This window comes from Rattus norvegicus, chromosome 6, assembly GCF_036323735.1.
Source record: "Rattus norvegicus strain BN/NHsdMcwi chromosome 6, GRCr8, whole genome shotgun sequence".
NCBI classification, from domain to species: domain Eukaryota; kingdom Metazoa; phylum Chordata; class Mammalia; order Rodentia; family Muridae; genus Rattus; species Rattus norvegicus.
Genome location: NC_086024.1, coordinates 70,474,202 through 70,495,889, shown reverse-complemented (window position 1 = coordinate 70,495,889; position 21,688 = coordinate 70,474,202). Strand labels below are relative to the sequence as shown.

The 21,688-nt window shown below is 35.7% G+C and overlaps 1 long non-coding RNA gene across 1 annotated transcript in view; it reads right to left on the bottom strand.

Annotated features, from left to right (window-relative positions):
* LOC120093250 (uncharacterized) overlaps nucleotides 1-19,985 on the bottom strand; it is a 30,022-nt gene extending 10,037 nt beyond the window's left edge. Inside the window, exons 1-2 of the long non-coding RNA XR_005486365.2 lie at nucleotides 18,533-19,985; nucleotides 10,809-10,924 (exon numbers count right to left, since the gene is read on the bottom strand). This is a non-coding gene — a long non-coding RNA (uncharacterized LOC120093250). The remainder of the gene's footprint in view (nucleotides 1-10,808; nucleotides 10,925-18,532) is intronic.
* Between the last annotated feature and the right edge of the window lie 1,703 nt (nucleotides 19,986-21,688).

The following is a 21,688-nucleotide window of genomic DNA, read 5'->3' as shown; positions in this document are numbered from 1 at the left end:
CATTTTTAAAAGGGTTATTAGATTCTCTGGAGTCTAACGTCTTGAGTTCTTTGTATATTTTGGATGTTACCCCTCTATCAGATGTAGGGTTGATAAGGATCTTTTCCCAATTTCTGAAGCTACCAAGCTTTCCTGCTGCTGACAGACAATTTCTTGTCTGGTTATTTCTCCTTCCTTCCTCAGCCATCATATGGATTTAGCTTTATTTTTTCATGAAGTGAGCTCTTCGATATTCATATTTGAAATGCTATCCACATTGAACCTTTTTGTCTCTACCTGAGGGCTTTCCTAGAACTTCTAAGGGATTTGAAGGGTACACAAGTTTATTTGCTAATTGTTTTTATGAAATCGTCATTCCCTTCTGTATTCTCAAAGTTGAAAACCACATACCAATATCTTTTCTATTCCCAAGGTCACATACTATCATGACTTATTATTTTCTTGGTTACTATACTCGTCTGCTCTTTCTAATGGTGATTTTGAGTCAGTCTAGACAGCGGAATGTAAATCATATGCATCATTATACAACAAATGAAAAGAGTGGGCATGTTTCATTGAATAAGTGAGTATTGGTAAAGAAAGAATTTTTTTACATTTTCTGATACTGATTTTACTTTTATTCTAAATACATTGACAAATATGATTGTGCTGTGAAAGAATCACCATAAGAGAAAATATTGGTGATCTTCAGAGCTGGCTGCATCCCAATGATGGAAAGACAGTTTGTTATATCCCTTCCATATTCCAGCTGGAATATGTGGCTAAGACCTTTCTATATCCAAACTTCAATTTCAGTTTTCTAATTATACATATTCATTTATAAATGTATTACTTTGCCAATATATTATCATTACTATTATTTTGTTTTTCTGTAATAACTTTTAAAACAACTGTGTGCCTCTGGTTTGGATTCCTAAAAAGATTTTCTTCAAAGTTTAGTCACTGAATTCTAAATATTTTGGGTCAAATATTCCAACCTTCCTGATGACAGTGTATAGTGAAGGATATAAAGGATGTAGTTATAGCTGCCATTGGTATAAACTAGGGCTTGTTTGTGGAGCAAGACACAGTTTGTTGAAATTTTCTCTACAGAAAAAAGCAAGAACATTTTTAAACCTCTTGTAGAATTTGATTAGATCAGGTATTCACCTATCATATTCAAACTGTGTGATTGGTTTTTCTTAATGTGAAGGCAAATATTTATAATATCTAATGCCAAATACTGTGTATTCTGTATAAAAATATGTGGTGAGTTAAACTATTAAATAACAAGTAATGAAACCAATTCAGACATAAACAAAATACTACATTGTTATAAAGAGCAGCTTTGCTTCAACTGCAATAATGCTGAGAAGTCAGACTTCTATTTAGTTCAGATTTACGGGGTATTCCTAACACCATGCAAGAAGGAGAAGAATAATAACACACAAATTCTCAAAGTACAAATTGCAACTCACACAATAATAGTGGGAGACTTCAACACCACATTCTGTGTCAATGGACAGATCATGGAGACAGAAACTAAACAGAGACACAGGAAAACTTAGAGAAGTTATGAACCAAATGGATTTAACAGATATCTATAAAACATTTCATCCTAAAACAAAAGAATATACCTTCTACTCATCACCTCATGGTACATAGCACATCTGAAAGCTCTAGAATAAAAAGAAGCAAACTGTAGGAAATAGTCAATAATCAGGGCTGAAAATAAGCCAGTAGAAACTAAAAGAACTACACAAAGAATCAATAAAACCAGGAACTAGTACTTTGAGAAATAACAATAAGATAGATTAAACCCTTAGCCAAACTAACCAGAGGGCACAAAGACAGTATCCTAATTAACAAAAATCAGAAATGAAAGGGGAACAAAAGAAACTGAGGGAATAAAAAAAACAAAAAAAAAAACAAAACAAAGAAACAAAAAAACCAAAAACAGAACACAACCAAAAAAGTACCTATCAGATCCTACTACACAGGCCTATATTCAGCAACATTGGAAAATTTGGATGAAATGGACAATTTTCTAGATAGACACCAGGTATCATAGTTAAATCAATATCAGATAAATCATTTAAACAGTCTCATAACCCCTAAAGAAATAGTCATTAAAAGTCCCCCATCAAAAAAGTCCAAGACTAGAAGGATTTAGTGCAAAATTCTATCAGACCTTCAAAGAAGACCTATAACCAGTACTCTTTAAACTATTTCACAGAAACAGTAGGAACACTACCTAATTTGTTCTATGAAACTAAGATCACACTCATACCTAACCACAGAAAGACTCAACAAAGAAAAGATCTTCAGAGCAATTTCACTTAGTAATATCTATGCAAAAATACTCTAAAATTATCACAAACCAAATCCAAGTACTCATGAAAATATCATCAATGAAGATCAAATCGACTTCATCCTAGGAATGCAGGGATGGTTCAATACAAGGATATTCAACAATATAATCCACTATATAAACAAACGCAAAGATAAAAACCATGTGATCATTTAATTAGATACCAAGAAAGCATTTGATAAAATCAACATCCCTTCATGATAAAATTCTTAGAAATGTCAGGAATTCAAGACCCATACATGGACATAGTGAAAACAATATGCAGGAAACCAGTAGCCAACACCAAACCAAATGGAGAGAAACTTAGAACAATCACACTAAAATCAAGGACTAGATAAGGCTGCCCACTCTCCTCTTGCCTATTCAATATAAGATTCAAAGTCCTAGCCAGAGCAATTATACTACAAGAGGAGGTCAAAGGAATACAAAATAGAAAGGAATAGGTCAAAATATCACAATTTGCAGATAATATGATAATTCACTTAAGTGCCCCCAAATGTTCTACTAAAAAATTCCTAAACCTTATAAACAACTGCAGCAATTTGGCTAGATATAAAATTAATCCAATTCAGTAGCCTTCCTCTACTCTAAGGATAAACAGGCTGAGAAAGAAAATAGGAAAATGACACTCTTCACAAGAGTCACAAACAATAAAAAATTCCTTGGTGTGACTCTAACCAAGCAAGTGAGATATATGTATGACAAGAACTTCAAGTATTGAAGAAATCAAAATAGATCTCAGAAGATAGAAAGATCTCCCATGCTCATAGATTGGCAGGATTAATATAATAAAAAATGGACATCTTGCGGAGAGCAATCTATAAATATAATAAAATCCCAATCAAAATTCCAGCTCGATTCTTCAAAGAGATAAAAAGAGGAATTTTCAAATTCATTTGGAATCACAAAAACTCAGGATTGCTAAAACTATACTCAAAAGAAGTTCTGGGGGGGAATCACCATCCATGACCTCAAGCTGTATTACAGAGCAATAGTGATAAAAACTGCATGTTATTTATACAGAAACAGGCAGGTAGATTGATGGTATAGAATTGAAGACCCAGAAATGAACCGACATATCTATGGTTATTTGATCTGTGACAGAGGAGCTAAATCCATCCAGTGGGGGAAAAAGGAGCATTTTTAACAAATGGTTTTGTTGTTCAACTGGAGGTAAGCATGAAGAAGAATGCAAATTGATTCATTCTTATCTTCTACAAAGCTCAAGTCCAAATGGATCAAGAACCTCCACATAAAATCAAATACACTCAAACTAATAGAAGAAAAAACGGGGAAGAGACTCAAATACATGGGCACAGGGGCTAATTTCCTGAACAGAAAACCAATGGCTTATGCTCTAAGATCAAGAATCAACAAATGGGACTTCATAAAATTGCACAGCTTCTGTAAAGCAAAGGGCACCAAAAATAGGACAAACTGACAACCAACAGATTGAGAAAAGATATTTACCAATCCTACATCTGATAGAGGGCTAATACCCAATATATACACAAACTTAAGTTAGACACCAGAGAGCCAAATAACACTGTTAAACGATGGAGTACAGAGCTAAACAAAGAAGTCTCAGCTGAGGAATATTGAATCGCTGAGAAGAACCTAAAGAAATGTTCAACATCCTTAGTCATCAGGGAAATGCAAATCAAAACAAACCTGAGATTCCATCTCACACTAGTCAGAATGGCTAAGATCAAAACTCAGGTAACAACAGATGCGTGTGTGGATGTGGAGAAAGAGGAACACTCCTCCATTTTTGGTAGGATTGGAAGCTGGTACAACCACTTTGGAAATCAATCTGGAGGTTCCTCAGAAAATTTGATATTGTACTACCTTTGGACTCAGCTATACTACTCCTGGGCATATACCCAAATGATGTTCTAAAACACAACAAGGCACATACTCCACTATGTTAGTAGCAGCCTTATTTATAATAACTAGAAGCTGGAAAGAACACAAATGTCCCTCAACAGAGGAATGGATACAGAACATATATATTTATACAATGGAGTTCTACTCAGGTATTAAAAACAATGATGTCATGCAATTCTTAGGGAAATTGGATGGAGCTAGAAAATGTCATCCTGAGTGAGGTAACCGAGTCACAAAAGAATACACATCATATGTACTCACTGATAAGTGGTTATTAGCCTAAATGCTCAGAACACCCAAATAATGTCTTTTAAAATGAGCCCAATATATCCTTCTAAGTACATTAGCAGAAACACTAGAATTAATCTAACAAAGTGATGTTTTCAGACTCTAACATTTAGCAGTTTCTAGAATATTTAAGTCAACTTTGAAAAGAACAGCCTCAAGATATTGAATTTCTTTATATAGTTATCAGCATATATGTATATTATATAGATTATAAATATAGTTATAGATATATAGATATAGATACAAACAAATGTAATAGAGTTAGAGATAGAATTTGCAATAGAATTAGAGGTAGATTTATGTTGATTGGTCCTCTCAGTCTCAATTTGTAGAAAAAAAATACCTGTAAAGTTTTATCTTCATTTGTGCAAAAAATAATTGTTTTCTCATTCTTTGAATTGTGATAGCAAAAAGAAATGTGATGCACATTTTCTCCTACTTTGATTCACCAAAAGACAAAAATTATTTAACTGTGGTTCTGCCACATTTCTAGGATGCAAATGACTACTAGTTTACTATTACGACTATATCCAAGGGGAAAATTCCAATATGTGTTGCTATCTTTTACCTTTTTAAAAGGTGGTTTGTCTTTGATAAAATGTGCTTATCTTTTCCCATAACATGATTTAGATGTGGGATGTAAAAGAGTGTCTAGAAGAAGTCCTTTATTAAAAAGAAATAGAGACGGATACCCTCTATAGTAGAATTCAATTAGAGACAAATTAGGCCCCTGGACATACGTGTGTATGCATGTGTTTCCTGGGTACTCATTTTAAACCTACACTCAAACCTAATCAGAAAACCAAAGATAGATAGCAATAAAATTTGTGTTAGTTCACATTCCACTGCTACACTCTGAAATGTCTTATTAAATATCCTTATTAAAATATCTTAAAGGCAAAAATATACCTATTTAATTGTTTTCACTATTTCATAGGTTTCATTCAATGAATATTTTACTCCATTAGTTTGCACATGTGCTGAACAAAGCATCATGGTAGATTGAGTAGTGTAAGCAGTTAATATCCACATTTCCTGGCATTCAGGAACCATAAAGAGAAGAAAAGGGGACAGTTGAAAAGATTTTTTTCAATATAATACCTCCTGTCACTTCCAACTAGTCCTCAATGCATGAAGAAGATTGTGCCACCTCCCAATAATGTCATCAAACAGTGAACTCACCTATACAGTAACCCAAATCATCCAGTGTTTTATCAATGACAGACATCACCAACTATGAATCAGCTTCAGCACCTAGCCTTCTGAGGAATAATTAATAACCAACAACTAAGACAGTTGCTTTAATTTTAAAAATCATTCTGTAGAATATCATTTTTACTGAAGGCATTTTCTAGACACTTACAACTGTGGAAGAACAATGAGAATGGAAGGTGTTTGACATTCTTCTTCCTAAGAACTAAAAGTTTGTGCCTTCTCTTTCTGAATCAGTGAATGGTGATTCAGTTTGTTTTTATTTATATTGAACTCTTTTTCTCTGCATTATTATCTAAAATAAAGCACCCTGGTCAGCTGTGTTCTGGAAAGAAGCTATATGTTTTTCATTAAAGAAATAGTAATAATGATAACAATGTAATAATAATAATAATAATGTTGATGAAACTTTGTATCTGAACTCAGAACTTTGAGAATCATTTTACTAATACTATTTTTATGAGAAAACTTATATTTTTATGGAAAATCTGTAGAATAAAAATAAAATAATAAAATGGATCAGAGAATTATTCCAGAATGATAAAACGGATCATCTAAAGAGGAGGATCTTGTGAAAGAATCTAATTCTTGTTTTCAATATTTCAAATCTCCTAGATATCTGCAATGCCCTCAGAGTCACCAGAGGACTGGTATGTATCTAAACAGATGAAGCTCAGCTTACATGTCCCTTGACAGAAAATGACTGTAGTCACTGCCATTTTCAACTGTCCTTGCAAGCACGCTTGTTTTAGGCTAAAATAATTCCATGTTCTTCCCCTATGTTTTACCTTGATATAAATTTATCGTGCACAATGGCACTTTGTTTAAACCATACAGGCAGGAAATATAGATTGACATTTTAGGGTAGTTTCAACAAAAATGTGGAGAAGAGATAAATATTCATCCTGATGTAGGTTTGATGATTCTCTATGCCATCTTTTGTCTCTTGGTGTGTGTGCTCGTTTGTGTGTGTGTGTGTGTGTGTGTGTGTGTGTGTGTGTGTGTGTGTGTGTGCGCGCGTGCATGCACGCAGTTACACCTGGTAGTAAATAATTTTCAAATAAAATCTTTCAAGCTCTCTTTGTTGTTTATAGCCAATTGTTTAAATACCCTTGACTCAATTGTACATTGCACATAAATAATAATCTAATTTCCTTCCTGTCATAGTTTGGGAAGTTATATTAAAATACAAATCACTATGATGGCCTAATAAGCTATTATTCAAAGGAAGGTGTAAACTCAGTGTGTGATCCTAAAGTTAGAATACACCTTTTCCTTAAGGCATATTACTGAACTACTATATTCTTTCTCATGTAGTAATCAGCTTTTGGACACATGCTCCACTATCTTCATAGCAACTTTATTTATAATAGGCAGGAACTGGAAAGATCCCAGATGCCCCTCAACAGAAGAATGAGTACAAAAAATGTGGTGCATTTACACAATTGAGTGTTACTTAGTTATTAAAAACAATGACTTCATGAAATTCTTATGGAAATGGATGGAACTAGAAAATATCATCCTAAGTGAGGTAACACAGTCACAAAAGACCACACATGGTATGTACTCTCTGATAATTGTATATTAGGAAAAAGCTAGGAATACCCAAGATACAATTCATAGACCGTATGAAGCTCAAGAAGAAGGAAGACCAAAGTGTGGATGCTTCATTCCTAATTGGAAAGGACAATAAAATAATCTCTGGAGGAGGATGGTGAGAGGGACTTGGATGAAGAGAGGAAGAGGAGAGGGAAAAAGGGAGGCGGGATCATGTGTGGAAAGAGAATGGAAGATATACAGAGGGTCAGGAATTTGAACAGAAGTGTGTGGCAATGGGGGATGGGGAACAGAGGTAGCGAACAGAAAGACCCAGACGCCAGGAAAGCAAGAGGCTCCCAGGACCCAACAGGAATGACATTAGCTGAAACACCTAACAAATGGGAGAGAGAACCTGTAGAGATCATATTCAAAGGTTAAGCACGGCTCCTGTTTGAGGGATGGAGCCATCCAGCCTTCTCAAATATTTTAATCCAGAATTTCTCCTGTCAAAAGGAAATGCACGGACAAAGAATGGAGCAGAGACTGAAGAAAAGGCCATCCAGAGACTGCCCCAACTGAGGATTCATCCCATATGCTAATACCAAAACCAGACACTATTGCTAATGCCAAGAAGGGCTTACTCTGAAATAGCTATCTCCTGTGAGACTTTGACAGAGCCTTTCTGATACAGATGCAGAGGCTTGCAGCCAGCCAGCAGACTGAGTATGGAGGAGTTAAGGGACAGCCTAAAGAAGCTGAAGGGGTTTGCAACCTCATAGGAAAAATAACAATATCAATCATCCAGACCCTACAGAGTTCTCAAGGACTAAACCACCAACCAAAGAATACACATGGGAATAAAAGAAAGAAAGAATACACATGGATCAACCCATGGTTTCACCTGCCTATGTAGCAGAGGATGGTCTGATCTGGCATCAATGGAGAAGGTTGGCCCTTGGTCTTTTGAAGGCTTGATACCCAGCATAGGGAAATGTTATGTTTGTGAGGTGGGAGTAGATGGTAAGTAGGGGAGCACCCTCATAGAAGCAGGGGGATGGGTTGGGGCAGGAGGTTTTGCAGTGGGGAAGCTGGGAAGAGGGACAACACTTGAAATGTAAATAAATAACCAATAACAATTTTTACAAATCAGGTTTCTATTTAACTAGAAATGTGGAAGTATTTGTGATAGAACAAATTAGTAAAAGTGCCACATAGTCAGGGAATGTGTGCAAAACACGTTTGAAATACGATTATATGTATTTAATGGAGGAATAAATAGACATTTGAAGAATGTTGAGATCAGAGTTGACATTTGTAGAGCTAATGTAAACATGGGTGAAAGATCAATGTTTGCCTCTGAATGAATACATGGGAGTGGATAGATAGCTCAGCCCTATTCCAGCTATGATGTTCCAAACTCTCTTCATCTCATATTTTCAGGATGTTAAACAAAGCCCAAACTGCTACAAAATCTGCAGTTACTCTTTTCAAGCCAGAGTTTCAGATTTAATACAAAACAACCTTTTTAAAAATGTGAGTGTTTTTGCTCTCCTACATGTCTGTTTATTGCATATATGCCTGAAGAGTGTGTTTCATTCCCTGGAACTGGAGCTATGTAGAGCTGTGGGCTTCCATGTTTATACTGCTAACCGATCCAAAAAGAATCCTTGGCAAGAAGAAGAAGAAGTGCTGTTACCTGGCTAGCTATCTCCCCACCCCTCACCACTGAATTTTAACTACGGATCTCACATTATTAGTTTCAGTCATTACTGTCAAGAAATTGACTTTAACTGAGAAATGTTCTCACTCTTCATATATATTCCAGAGCCTTGCTTTTTCTTCACAAATACTTTTATTGATTTCAGTCAATATTTCCTGTGGAGGAACTTCTGAGATAAATAAATTCTACACTTACTAAGACTCCTTTTCCAATCATACTGTTTGTCTTCCCATGTCTTCTAGTCATTGTTGCTACATTGCCTAGTATGTAGATTTTAGGCGGAGGTGTTTGTTTTTGTTGTATTTTGTGGGGGTTTGTTGCTTTTTTTGTTTTGTTTTTCCAGTTACAATGAAAATACTAGCTCTACATAGGATGTTTTCATAGGTGCAGTTTCCATATATATCAAACAGCAAAGTGAAAATAACTTAAAAGGACTCCTTTATTTGAAGGGAAATTGGAATAACAAAGAGTATGTATTAGCTTCATATCATGTTGCTGTGGTCACTGGTTTTCTCTGCTTCATGACATGAGCAAAATCAGATACAGTTGGAATAGACATGCATAGAATTCTTCATGTCTTCATATACTTTAGTATTTGATATACACAATATTGTCAGAAAAAAGAAATTAAATAAAAAGGATTAAAAATAAAATATATCCAGATAATCAGAACACTATGTCAAATGTTTTGGGGACTAGGGGTTTTTTGAATATGTACATGAACAAAAATGTGTTAGGTTTGTTCTCCTTTAGAGATAAATGCTTGTGATGGAGATAGCATGACTGCAGAAAGCAATTGTAGTCAATTGTACTTTTTTTCCCCTCAAAGAACCAGCCATCATTAGTAAAACCCTGCAGTCAACTGCCCTGGACTATAAAACTTTTCAAGGTAAAAACCCAATCCTTACATTACAACTTAACATGTTGGCAGATATTCTTAAATTGCACAATAGAAACACTCCTCAGATGGTCCTTACCACTTCTTACCTCTTTATCATAACTAGGTAAAAAGATAAATCAATTAGATAAAATTACAGGTAGCAGCCTAAGTGAGAATTAATATTTTTTAAAATGACAGTCTCATTCTGAACAAAATCATTAGGTAAGAAAACTTGCTTTATTTTTAATCTCAAGTTTTATAAGAAATATGTGTACTATTCATCATATATCCTATAAATGAACTTGGAACTTGGGGCTAACTGTATATTGGAGAGTCAATGGAATAGGAGAAGATGAAGTTATTATTGATGAAGCAATTTGCCCATTTCATACACAAAGTTTCTTGAGTCTAAACCTTTAATCTTACTATTTTCCAAATTCAACCATCAGAGAAATGCAGTTATCATCATGTGGGGCCTCCCTTTGTTCTTTTTAACAACCTTCTTTACAATAACTATGATAATAGCATCTGTGATATTCTCAATAGATCAGGGTATCACTAATTGTATTTCTTCTTTATTAATGTTTGAAACCATAGGTCTCTTTACCCTCTCCTCCACCCTATTATACACAGATCAATTGGATTTAATGCACAAGTTAAACTTTAAAATTATAAACTATAACTAATTACAGTGGATTTTTTAGCAGAAGAGAGAACACTTTGTGTCATGAATTTACAAGGTAAATATAATCTTCCTCAAGTGAAATGAGGACAAGTATCCATGAGATGCACATCTGTCTTTTTGTTTATCTCAGCCCCTTAAATGCAGACAGCATACTGTAAACACAATTACTTTATATGTGACCTAGTCACATACCTCATAACGCTAATGGTTAACATTTCACAAGACTGGAGCACTGCACGGTACTCACCAAAATGAATTTTATTTTTCAAAAATTTCCCATCACAGAAGAAATGTTCGCAAACCTGAAAAATGTGGTGATTGTTCTTCCTCTAGGTAAATGAAACAGCTTTTCTCCTGTCTTTCCTAAATGCAAAAGAAAACCAATCATCACATGAAATATATACCTAAGGTTCTGTTCATTCATTTCTCAGTAAGCAACATTTTCCTTTCAAATCTGGATCTTCTGAGAGAAATGAAATTATCAAAGCTATGAAAGGTATGTCAAAACTATAAATGACACGTTAAAGTTTGCTATAAATATGCTTAATTCATTTCAGTCAAAGCAAAAATTAGTTCATTCTATAATTATAGCAAAGGATCCCCCTAACTCTTTTCTTAAAGAAAATAAAAGCAACAAATATTCTAAGTCAGTTATTTCTTGAAGCTATTTTGCCGCACTTTAATGCTTCAATTAAAATGAGTTTTGAAAGAGATAGAAGTTAGTCAGCGGCTTGCTGTAACAAGCTATTAGGTGAATTTTAATGCCAGTATTGGCTAAAGAAATATTAAATGTGAGGACTTATGTTTGTCCTCTAGCACTGGTATGTGAAAAGCCAAGTAAAGAATTGACTCCCTGAATTCCCAGCACTGAGGAGATAAGAAGGAACCAGACAACTTCCGGAAGAACTTGCTAGCCATCCAGAGTAGCTCATCAGTGAGTTCTGGGTTTAGTGAGAAACTCTGTTTTAAACAATTAGATAGAAAGTGGCTGAAGAAGGTCAAATGTTGACCTCTAACTTTCTTATACACACAAATGCATGTAAACATTTGCACATGTGTACACACACCCAAACATATACCTAAGCAAAAATAAATAAAAGTCAAATGTGTTATTTGTGACTATTACTAGATTGTTTCTTTATACTTTAAATAGAATATTTAACATGCTATCTCCTGTTATCTGAGTAGTATCTACAAATAAAGGGATAACAGGGAAACTGCACTATACTTTGGCTGTTTCTCTTCTGAAAGAGACAGTTTAAATATATGAGAGTATTAATGATTTCAATCAGTTAGTAAAATATTCATGTTGACTCTGGCACAATCTATTTATAACTTTCACACTGGTTCAGGTCCACAATTCTTTTCAATCCAGTATAGATTTTGACTCCCGGCATCAATGACAGAACCAGACATGTAAGGCATCTGTAATGCTAAATTTAATGGAGGAATTCAAATATTTGTTTTTATAGTGTTCATCAAGAATTCATCAAAATATTAGCACTAAAAGAAAGATATGACTGTATTAGAAACTATGCTAAGTACAAAAACTGAAATATTGACTAAGGCAGACATTATACTTAGTACCATACAACTTAAATCATACTGATTATAGAAAGTTACAAATGCATTTTGAAAAGATGGAAATAAAACACACCTTTGTGTAAGCTCAGTGAATGCAATAATTGGATTAGGAATGGATGGTTTTTTGGAGAAATTTTGCTTAGATTTATGAAGCTCAAGGGAGTAATTTCTTATATTAGGCCAAAAGCTCAAATTACCCAAGATGCAATCCACAGACGACAGGAAGCTCAAGAAGAAGGATGACCAAAATGCGGATGCTCCCACTCCTTCTTGAAAGAGGGGAAAATATCAATAGGAGGAGATATGGAAGCAAAGTGTCGAGCAGCAACTGAAGGAATGGCCATTCAGAGCCTGCCCCACATGTGGCCCATATATATACAGCCACCAAAACTAGATAAGATTGATGAAGCTAAAATGCATGCTGAAAGGGACAGGATATAGATCTCTCCTGAGAGACACATCCAGAGCATGTCCAATACAGAGGTCATTGCTAGCATCAAACCACTGAACTGAGAACAGGACCCTCTTGTGGGGAATTAGAGGAAGGATTGAAAGAGCTGAAGGAGCTTGCAACCCCATAAGAACAAAGCAAACCAACCAGAGCTTCCAGGGACTAAACCACTACCGAAAGACTATACATGGACTGACCCAGGGCTCCAACTGCAAATGTAGCAGAGAATAGCCTTGTTGGGGCACCAGCGGAAGGGGAAGCTCTTGGTCCTGCCAAGGTTGGACCCCCAGTGCAAGGGAATATGGGGAGAGGCAGTTAGGGGGATGGAGAGGGGATGAGGGCTTATAAACACAAAACAGGTAAGGGAATAACATTTGAAATATAAGTAAAGAAACATATCTAATAAAAAAAAGGGAGTAATTTCTTTCCAGGGATCACAAGGTTAGGAAGAAAACTACTTCTAATGGACAGTACAAATGAAAGAAGAAGGAAGGTAGGAAAAAATGAAGGGAAGCAGGGTAGGGCATGAAAGCAGGGAGTGGAGGGAAGTGAATGGAAAGTGGAGAAAAAAGAGAAGAATAGTAAAACAACATACAAAAGGAAAAGTGGATTAAGAAATGGCCAAAACTCCTAAATATTCTTTCTCCATGATTACTTTTTCTAACAATTCTGTCTATACAAACATGATGTCAGAGATGGAAAAAGTCTTATTATTCCCAAATAAAAATATATTCCATTCTGAAATTTAAATGTATGAGTGAAATATTGCTCCCAGGAAAATATGGAGCATATATTTAAAATTATTAACTGTGATTTATAAGAAAAAAAATCCTTAATTATTAGCTTCTCATCCTCAACAAATGTCACTTGACTACAATAATTTCTATATTGATCATGTTGTAAATTTGCCAAAAAAGATTTGTAAGCATTTCCAAAGGGCTTTCAAAAAATCTTGCAATAGCATCCATTTTATGATATTTAGATGCTAAATTAAACAGACATAAGTATAACTGTTGAATATTGATAATATTTGGCTAAATGAATATTTACACCAATTTAATGCATAACTTTCTCCTGTTAATGTTTAGGAATGAATAAGAAATATAGCTAGTGGCATGGTAGGTATTGTAAGAGCATCCAACTAGACCCAGCATAGCATTATTAGGGAAAATGGTGACTTTCCACCCCAGCAGACCTATGGCTAGCAGTTTCCTTTAGATGCACAGAGAATACATTAGATAGTTAAAAAAAAGCATAAACATTTTCTCCCTTTCCAAGTTAATCGCTCCTTTCATATACATCTTTAGAATTGATTCTTCAAGTTCTTGTTAAAGCTTCATTATGTGCAATTCGGTTGATCAAATGTAACTTGTATGATTCCTAAGGGTGAACATGCAACGTGCTACCTCAAAAAAGAGATTTGTATTATCAGAATCAGGGCCTGGATGAAGAGAGATGGTTGAATGAATGATTTTGCTTCTTTGTCATTAATTTTGGCATGTATGTACTTATTCCAATGCACAGTGTGAGACACATGTATATCAACAAAATTACTATACACAATTACTATTTAGAGCAAAGTATCTAACTTGGGTGTATGACAAAAATGTCTAAAATCTGGTACACAGGTATAGTAAATCATGTAAACAAACCGGGCTATTTCTATGTAAGTCAAAATAGGATCTCCCCATCTGACACTTATTAAAAGTTAATATTGTAATTTAATTATACTAAAATAACATGACAATTTTTAGAATATAAAATATAATCTCTAAATGCAAAAGGATTATGAACCTTGTGTTTATTCTCTCTTATTTTTTACTTTGTATTGTATTAGTTTGCTCTATTTCTACAATCATCATCTCCCATATACAGGTTTATGCTGGTATTAGCTATTGTTCTACAGCTCTAGTAAAAAGCCCATGAGCAAGGAAATTTATAAAAGAGTTTATTTAGGTTTGCATATTCAGTGTTTTTTAACATCATGGCATGGAGCATGGCAGCAGGCAGGCAAGCATGATGGGGGGATAGTATTTGAAAGCTTACATTCTTTTCCAAAGACATGAACTAGAAATAGAGATGAAAGGTAATACTTTCTAATCTTTCCAAACAGTTCTATCAACTGGAACCCAAGTATTCATGTAGAGCCTATGTTAATTATTCTCATTCAAACCACACAGTAAGTATGGATTTTTCTTGAGAGGTAAAGAAGGATAAAGATGATAAAGACAGAAAATGAATGATTATATGTGTTACTAACAGAATGAAACCAATGATCATTTGATAATCACATGTTATGCAAAAGTAGAGTTCAAAAAATCAGAGTTGGGGCATTACCAGCATTCCTTAAAGTTGCATAAAGGTTTAAGGTTTAGTCAATTAAATTTTAATAGAAAATAGGTACCTCAGAAGAGTGTAGTCAAGCTGCTGATAAGAATCAGAATGAACGCACACACCTATGGTCACTTGATTTTTGACAAAAAAGCCAAAACCATCCAATGGAAAAAAGATAGCATTTTCAGCAAATGGTGCTGGTTCAACTGGAGGGCAACATGTAGAAGAATGCAGATCGATCCATGCTTATCACCCTGTACAAAGCTTAAGTCCAAGTGGATCAAGGACCTCCACATCAAACCAGACACACTCAAACTAATAGAAGAAAAACTAGGGAAACATCTAAAACACATGGGCACTGGAAAAAATTTCCTGAACAAAACACCAATGGCTTATGCTCTAAGATCAAGAATCGACAAATGGGATCTCATAAAACTGCAAAGCTTCTGTAAGGCAAAGGACACTGTGGTTAGGACAAAACGGCAACCAACAGATTGGGAAAAGATCTTTACCAATCCTACAACAGATAGAGGCCTTATATCCAAAATATACAAAGAACTCAAGAAGTTAGACCGCAGGGAAACAAATAACCCTATTAAAAAATGGGGTTCAGAGCTAAACAAAGAATTCACAGCTGAGGACTGCCGAATGGCTGAGAAACACCTAAAGAAATGTTCAACATCCTTAGTCATAAGGGAAATGCAAATCAAAACAACCCTGAGATTTCACCTCACACCAGTGCGATTGGCTAAGATCAAAAACTCAGGTGACAGCAGATGCTGGCGAGGATGTGGAGAAAGAGGAACACTCCTCCATTGTTGGTGGGATTGCAGACTGGTAAAACCATTCTGGAAATCAGTCTGGAGGTTCCTCAGAAAATTGGACATTGAACTGCCTGAGGATCCAGCTATACCTCTCTTGGGCATATACCCAAAAGATGCCTCAACATATAAAAGAGACACGTGCTCCACTATGTTCATCGCAGCCTTATTTATAATAGCCAGAAAATGGAAAGAACCCAGATGCCCTTCAACAGAGGAATGGATACAGAAAATGTGGTACATCTACACAATGGAATATTACTCAGCTATCAAAAACAACGAGTTTATGAAATTCGTAGGCAAATGGTTGGAACTGGAAAATATCATCCTGAGTGAGCTAACCCAATCACAGAAAGACATACATGGTATGCACTCATTGATAAGTGGCTATTAGCCCAAATGCTTGAATTACCCTAGATCCCTAGAACAAACGAAACTCAAGACGGATGATCAAAATGTGAATGCTTCACTCCTTCTTTAAATGAGGAAAAAGAATACCCTTGGCAGGGAAGGGAGAGGCAAAGATTAAAACAGAGACTTAAGGAACACCCATTCAGAGCCTGCCCCACATGTGGCCCATACATATACAGCCACCCAATTAGACAAGATGGATGAAGCAAAGAAGTGCAGACCGACAGGAGCCGGATGTAGATCGCTCCTGAGAGACACAGCCAGAATACAGCAAATACAGAGGCGAATACCAGCAGCAAACCACTGAACTGAGAATAGGACCCCCGTTGAAGGAATCAGAGAAAGAACTGGAAGAGCTTGAAGGGGCTCGAGACCCCATATGTACAACAATGCCAAGCAACCAGAGCTTCCAGGGACTAAGCCACTACCTAAAGACTATACATGGACTGACCCTGGACTCTGACCCCATAGGTAGCAATGAATATCCTAGTAAGAGCACCAGTGGAAGGGGAAGCCTTGGGTCCTGCTAAGACTGAACCCCCAGTGAACTAGTCTATGGGGGGAGGGCAGCAATGGGGGGAGGGTTGGGAGGGGAACACCCATAAGGAAGGGGAGGGGGAGGGGGATGTTTGCCCGGAAACCGGGAAAGGGAATAACACTCGAAATGTATATAAGAAATACTCAAGTTAATAAAAAAAAATGTTAAAAAAAAAAAGAATCAGATGATCAAAGTTTCAAAATAGGTAGACAATTTTTCTCCGGTATAAGCTCAATATGCATAGTTAAAAACTGTGTTTTATTGGATTCTAAACTTCTTTGGAAAATCAAAACATATTTTGTTCTATATTTAATATTGAATGAGACTTTTATGAAAAACAAATTGATTATGAAATATCATAATCTTTACAGAAATATCAATAATGCACTAATGTATTTTGTGAATTTAAAAGATAAATATGTAATTTTCAGTCTTTATGTTTACTTTGTTTAAACATATAAATACTGAAATACTGAAATTTAGATATATAAAACTGAGTTTTATATGGAAAACTATAAAACACAGTAATCACAATTATTATTTTTGTCATCACTGCTATTAAAATGCACCTTGTTATACATTGCCTTCAATTATGAGAGTTGTCAAATATAAATAAAAATTAGTGAAAAATTTTTTGGCATTTTTTTCAATAAAGAGAAGATTCTTAAAATTTTATTTTCTTTGATAAAAATAAAACTGGTCCATATTGATGCAAATAACATCCCCAACTGGACATCTTTTATCATCAAATGAAGTTTCCAGTATTGGGAATAGGTCACATTTAATCAAATTGTTGAGCAAAGGAGTTCCATTGGAACTCCAAAACAACCCAAGTTATTGGTTCCATGCTCTCTAAAACCTGAAAGTAAGGCATTATCGGTGAAGACAAAACCTGTTCAACACATTGAACACAGAAGTTGATTTGATGTCTGCATAAAGTCTTAATTTTTCTGGACTAACGTTCATGGTATGTACTATGGATGCTACCAAAAGAGAAAGGTAAACATGAATGCAGCTATAAAGCCTTTGATTTACAAGGGTGACCTTCCTATGAGATATACTAATTCAATAGAGGCACAAAGCTTGTTGGAGTAATCAACTGATATCTGATTTGGCTTATGGCACACCCCACAGAATGGAACTATATACAACACTACATGTAGCCAAGAACTGAAAACTAGATATATCAATAATGTGGTGACAAACCAAATATTATGTTCTACTAAGTGAATATACCAATAAATGGTGCCTATGGAATTTGTGTTGTACTCATAGAGGAATGTCTTGCATAGAGAAGCTCCTTTTTGCAGCATTTGGGTTTATAGAAACCTAGAGCCAGACAATATGTGTAGAGTGAAAAATTTTAGGACACTCAATGCTAAACTGAGTGTTTCCATAAAATCCCTCAACTAATTGTACAGGAAACTCTTTGGAAGAGGAGGCAGAAAGAATGCAAGAGCTTATGGCCTGCAGAATAGCAAGGAAACAGAGCAGTAGTGAAGACACATAGATAAATTCACAGAAACTGAGACAGAATGCAGTGGACCTGTACAGATCTGTAGCAGATGGGGTCCTAGAGCTGAGAAAAGAGGTCAAATGCCAGCATTCCTAACGTGAAATGTATCTTTCCAATTCATAAACATTTGTATGTTTATATAGAGAGTGGATTCATTTGACTGTTTTACAAAACCAGTCTTATTGATTCTAACCTGACCCTGAATCTATGCCATTGCCATTCAATAACTGAAAAACAATAATCCCACTTTTGGTCTCAGGTGTTTGTTGCTGAATATATGAGTTCATATTTATAAATTGCTAAATAACACGTTTACCTTCAAAACAGGACCTCCTTCAGGAATGGAACCTTGTATTTGGAGTGAAATCCCCATAGCAGAACCCTTCCAAGGTGTACTCATGAAGGATTCTCCATGGCTGCACCCATATCTCCAACAGCCAAACAGGAGTCCAGCATGACTGCACTCCTAAAGGCCCAACACGCACCTAAAAGAATCAGATACAGATATTTACACCCAATCAATGGAAAGAAGCTGCTGACCCCTGTGGTAGAATTAGGGAAAAGATGGAAGGAACTGAGGAGGAGGGCAAGCCTATTGGAAGAGCAGCATCTCAACTCACCTGCCCCTCCCACAGTGAGATTACTCAGACTCTAAGCCACCAACCGGTCAACATATCCCAGCTGATATGAGGCCCCAACACATATATAGCAGAGGACTTCTGGGTCTTATTTGAGCCCCCAGGGAGTAGGAGGGTTGGTGGGGAGGAAATAGGGGGTGGGGAGTTGGGGACAATAATAATAATAACAATAATATGAATACAAAGCTTTTAATAAAAAAGTCAAAAGTAGACATCCCCTGGCCTGTGCATCTTTGGTTTAGGATATTGAAATAGCATCACAATCATGGCGTTTCCTTAGCTTTCACATTTCTGAGCTGTGTTTTTCTCTTAGTTTTATTGAGTATTGTTTAAAGTAAGTAGAGGTGGTAAAAATTTGAAAATAAAAAAATTTTGAAAATAAAAAACAAATGCTTTGTTTCCATATCTTATAAATTATCCAAGCGAGATAATTTATAAGAAGCCCCAATAAATCAAGAGCTTCCGTGCATGTTGAGTTCATTCATCTGCATAGTTCTGCCTCTAGGGCATCACAGAAAACAGGAAGCTTTGGAATGCCAAGCTGAGTCAGGCCTAGAAAACATGTCTGGGCTCTCTATTCTCATTTGCCTCCTGTCATTGGTATAATTTTTTTGTTGGGTTTGCTTTGTGGTTTTGTCTTCAGGGAACTCTTCTTATAATTTTTTGGTGCATCACTAACTTGTAGAACTAGAAAGATATTTTGATGGGATAGGATGGGTTTATTAGTGCTTTTTCTTCATGCAATTACCTATCTCAAGTCTGTCTCAATGTCACAGGAAGCCCATCAGATTTGACCACTTGGACACATTTGATTACCCAATTGAAGGCTTTTATCCAACCAACTGGAATTGCACTCAGGTATTAGTCAAATGTCCAGAGCAGCTCCTGACTTTTCTCACTCAGCAAGCTGCATGAGAGCATCAATGAAGCAAGTAGTTTAACAAAAGTGAAGGTAAGTAGTTAACTGGAAGAGCTTCTGTATGGGCAAGGCTTTTAATTGAGATAAGGCAAGTTAGCTGGTGCATCGTGACCTTGAGCTCCTGGAACAGAGTTTGGTCATTTTCCATGGGATTCTCCACAAAGAAAATTAAATTCTAGTCAAATCTGAAATGACCTCAACAAGGATACAAACTGAAGAAAACTGCATTGAATTGTCACAACAGCTCCTGTGGATCCAGTATATATATGGTGCTGTCTTCAAACCTTTGTGGGTACCCACATGTACATCGTATACTAACATGCAAAACACACATACTCACAAACACAAATAAAAACAAAACAAATCCTTTAAAAAAACAGAAAGATTCTTCGAGAGAAACAGTTCAACATCAAATTGATAACAGCATGAATTTAGTATGGATTAATCCTTGAAAGGAATGGTAGACAAGGTCGTGAGTGAGTGTAAAGGAGGGAAAATGAATCAGAACTTCAGAAGTTGAAGCTGAGTTGTTATTTTGAAAATTCATATTAGTCCTGTTCATGGGCTTACCATACTCTCTTTTGAAATGAGAAGAGATATGCTTGACAGAGAAAAAAAAGGAAAGACTCCCTTCAAACTCGCATAAAACAAATAATACTAAGTTTACATGCAGACCTCATTTCTATTTTCTGAAGTAGCGGTTTTCAAATACCAAGTGGATTACCTCCTGCATATCTGACACTACTTCATTTACTGTAGGCAGTCTAACCATCACATATTTTAGAAATAACGCTAATCTGGGCAAACACTAGAAAATCTTTAAAGCTTAACAAGAGGAAAACTTTATAGAGTGTGAAAAAATCTTATTGCATTCATATCTTTATTTTTCCCTTGGTGATTTTTATGTTAGAATGACTGCTGTGATTTTAATAGTGACACGTTCTGTTCACCCAGACATAGGGAAGGCATGATTAGAGTTTTAAATAATACAGAAGATTCTTTACTAGAAAGATTTGAGATGGTTGGGGAATCTAAACTGGAGCAATTTCACTCTCCATAGGTTTCCACTCAGCATAGCCCTTTATTTAAATATACTTGAGTGTAAATAGCTATGTAAAGCAATACATATTTTATTTTTGTATTTTTCTCCTGTGTTGCAGCAATGACTAGACAAAAATGTCAATTGTTTTAACCTAATAAACAGTCCTGTACGAAATTCCTATACAATAGGCAGAATTAATGAAAATTAACACAAAAATTCTCTTTCAATTATTTGGTAAAGTTTTCCAGACAAGAAATATTCTGATAGGAAATGATGCTGTAACTGGAGTTGTGAGGGTCAGAGCCTGGACCCTAAGAGCCCTCAGATGTAATGACCATTCTGAGTCTATTTTCTCGGTTGCTACCACAAGGCTTGAGTTTAAATAGAAGGCAAAAGGTGTCTGATGCTAAACTTCTTTCTCTAACTTGAGACAAAATCTTGGCAGTATTAATCAAAGGGATTGCAGTCTTTTGTCTCAGCTGCCAGCCCCTTGATGATGGACTGGCTCAACAAGCTTCAGGCCAGATCAGGACTTGTTATAGACCAATTTAGGGCCAATCGACCATTCTTCCTCATTTTTAAACTGACCAACCCTAAATTGGGTTACTTAAATTCAGAGACTTAAAATAACCTCCAGTCAAAGAGAGGAAAAGTCTGGATTTTTCAGTTTCCTCACTCTCTCCTCTGTATGTCCAAGGCTATTCCTCTGTGCGTGTCTACATACATGTTTTCTTGTTTCCAATCAATGCCTCTCTTTAACTGTCTGCTGTTGCCTGCCAGGATTTGAGATTTCTCTGTTGCTAATTGTTGCACTCAAGGTTTTTCTACATTTCAATTATTAATTAGTATAGAAAATGAGGGGATAGACAATAC